The following is a 3,557-nucleotide window of genomic DNA, read 5'->3' as shown; positions in this document are numbered from 1 at the left end:
TTGTCACGTAGTGATCTGTGATCAGGGGCCTCCACAGAGAAGAGCTTGATTATTTGAACATATCATAATGTTAATAACGGCGGGGCTGCATTTGCAGCCTAGTTTGTATTTTTACAGTATGACATTTGAAAGCTTGAGGTAATTTTGAGTATCTTATTAGGTGTTTGAAATGCAGTTTGTAGCATTTGCCTTGAACAGCAGCCTTTTCATTTAGCAACTATTGAGATGAGTGGGTGTGGGGAGAAACATAACCTCCAGAAAGTCTCAAGAGTCAGTGTCCATCATCTTCCATCAAAACCAGTGTAATTTGTTGGAACGTTGTCCCATAGACCAAAAAGGTTGTGGGTTTGATTCCCAGTCAGGGCACATACCCAGGTTGCATGTTCATTCCCAGTGGGGGCATGTATGAGAGGCAACCGATGGATGTTTCTCTCTCAAATTGATGTTTCTCTCTCTCTCTCTCCCTTTCTCTCTCTATTAAAAATCAATTTAAAAAAAAGAGCATAATCCTATATGGTCAGTCTATCATTTCACCTTGATAACTAACAGATTATTCTATAACCTCTAAATTGTTTTTGAGACCAACCCTCCTAAGAATAACTACACTGGGACCCTGTCCACGAGGGCATAGCTCAGCTATACTATTTGGGGTGTGGCATGCTTTCCAGTGAATGTAGTGTCCCTGAAAATGTCCAGTTTACCAACAGTGGATTCTCTTTGGAACCTAGAAGAAATCAGGTGAAATTCGTGTCTCTGGAAGAAAAACAAAACAACAACAAAAAACATCAGGACCACTGGAAAAGCTTGCTTGCTCTGAGCAAAGCCTAATGGAGGAGTAAGAGTTACAACACCTGTCAGGTTACCAAAATTGGAACCCATCCTTAGTGCCCATGAACACCTGGAGAGAGGAAGAAATGTGTAAAGCTGGTTCTTAAAGAGAAATAGACAACTACAAAAGCTGGATTCTGTACCACCACAGTTGTGCTAACACACACATGTGCACACACATGGACACACACCCCATCTGGTCCTTCTCGTCCACTGCAGGCTCTCTGGTGCCTTCACATAGCCCTTGGCCTTGACCAGGTGTGGGAAGCCACCCATTGTCTTCACTAGCAGAGAGGTGTGGACAAGAAACCCGGAAGGCTGGTGACCCTTGAGCTCTGGCAAAGGTCAGGCTGTATACCCACTGTTTAGTCCAGACAATGGTAGCTGAAGCAACTTCCCTACCAGACAGTCATGTAAATCCTTACTGATAAGATAGTCTGTCTGTTACTGGAAATTGCCTGCCTAAGGGCTATAGGTATATCCCAAAATTGAATAAAAGGATGGCAAGGCCGGAGCCCAAGCGGAGTCCTTCCTCTTGAGCTGGGCTCCTGCCTGGTCCCCCAATATTTCCAAATTATTATTTCTTGTCTCGTCTCTTTCATTTGTGTGCGGCCCCTCTTCCAGAGCCTGAACCCTGAACCACGTGGGACATGGGACTTCACAACCAGGGAGGAACAAAGAGAAGGGTTTTCTATTCCTTTGGATTCTTCTCAGTAATATCTAATCTGATAAGTCAAACCCACATTTTTAGTAAGTGGATTCTTCCCTCGTGAGTAATACCTATATTTTAATCTTTAGTGATTATATAAGTTATTGTGACCCACTACCATGATGCTAATGATAGAAGTTCTGGGCAATCTGCTTACAAGACATTTGGGATAAATGGAGACATAGGAGCCTTGCTTATCAAGTCACACAAATAGATATAAATTGGAACAGAACCTAAATCTATCTTGAAAATTGGTAACTTAGAGAAAATGGTTTTTATTTTCTAATATAACCAAAGAGCTTTAGTTATAAATTCTTTAGTTATGGTCCAACCCAATCTGAAAATCAAGAGCTGATACCAGAAAAAAAAATACACACACACACACACACACACACATCACATACACACACACACTAGGGGCCCAGTGCATGAATTTGTGCACCTTTAAAGGAACTCTGGGCCACCAGGCTGTGGTGGGCAAAAGGGCAGGTCTCAGCCCATCCTCCGCATCCCTGCCTGACCCCTCCCACCACGGCCCCCCAGTCCCCTCTCTGCCAGCAGCCCTGCCCCGCTGCTGCTGCTCCCACTCGCTGACAGCATGCAGCAATTGGGGCTGGCGTCAGCAGCAGGTACAAACAAGGCTGGCACCATCAGCGGGTGCAAGCAGTGGCTGCTGCCCTGATCACCCCACAGGAGCAAGAGGAGGTAGAGAAGCCCTCAGGGGCAATCAGGGCCGGCAGCCGCAGCTAGCACCCTCTAATGGCATTGAGCAATCGGGACTGGTGCTGGGCACCAGCAGCAGGTGCAGGCAGCAACTCCAGTGCCGGCTGTGGGTGGGAGCACTGGGTGGCACCACGGCATTTTTAGTAACCACCAGAGGTTCACCCCAATGTCAGCGACTGGCGCCTTGCCTTGGTCTGGCGCCCCCGCTCACCTGCTCCACCATCCCGCCATGGCCAATGCCCACCATGTTCCGTCCTCTGCCACCTGCTGTCAATGCCTGCCATGTTCCACACGTGCCCCCTGGTGGTCAGTCAGTGCACGTCATAGCAACTGGTTGTTTGGTTATTCTGTTGTTCCCTCGTTTGTTCTATTTGCATATTAGGGTTTTATATAGAGAGATATTTTAAACTATAGATTTTTTTTTGTTTGTTGTTTGTTGTTGTTATTGTTATCATTGTTTTGCATGTGGGTAGAACTACAATAAGAAATTAATAATTCACTGAGGCTATCACAACCCTTAAATAGCTTGAGCTGTGATGTTCAATGTCACTTGCTACTTGAAAATTCTGATCAAATTAGGGCATATTTGGTCAAGAACGGGAGTCACTAGGCAGAGTTGGTGGCTGAGTTGGTGGTTTGGCCATATGAACCACCAGGGTGGACAACTGCATAATTGGTCCATTTAGATAAGCAGAATTTATCCCAATACAGGATATCATCATATCCTCCATTTCCCCACTGACCACAACATCCATATATTTACATTGCCTGGTTAGAAGCTACCAGGTCAAGCTATTTCACAAGAATAAATTCTATTTACTTGTTCTTTTTAATGGAAGCAACATCGTTAAAAAAAAAAAAAAAGAGGTATTTTGTCCAAAAGAATATGCTACCTCACCACCCCATGGATCTTTACTCTGTTCCCTTTGTGCTCTGTCATTACTTATCTGTCATTATCTCTTCATGGCGTTCCCTGACTCAAAGTGGCTGACAAGGCTCCGTAAGTTGGAGGCATATTTGGCAGGAGAGATCAGACTGAGTTGATAAACATATTTTATAGAAAACACTGAAAATACTTTATTCCTAAGAGAAAATTGACCCTGATGACATAAAGAGAAACAATAACAACAGTTCATGAATCAAATTAACAGGATAATTGACAAATCTCCACTTCATTTTGTGCTATGACAGGGGGATCTATTCTCTTTTGCTGTCCTAATGATCAATACCATTTGCTACAGCAGAATCAATCCTGACACAATCCTTAGCAATCATTAAGGTGGCCAAAGTGACCAAA

Source organism: Eptesicus fuscus, chromosome 2, assembly GCF_027574615.1.
Source record: "Eptesicus fuscus isolate TK198812 chromosome 2, DD_ASM_mEF_20220401, whole genome shotgun sequence".
Classification (NCBI taxonomy): Eukaryota; Metazoa; Chordata; class Mammalia; order Chiroptera; family Vespertilionidae; genus Eptesicus; species Eptesicus fuscus.
This window is presented reverse-complemented; position numbering follows the sequence as displayed.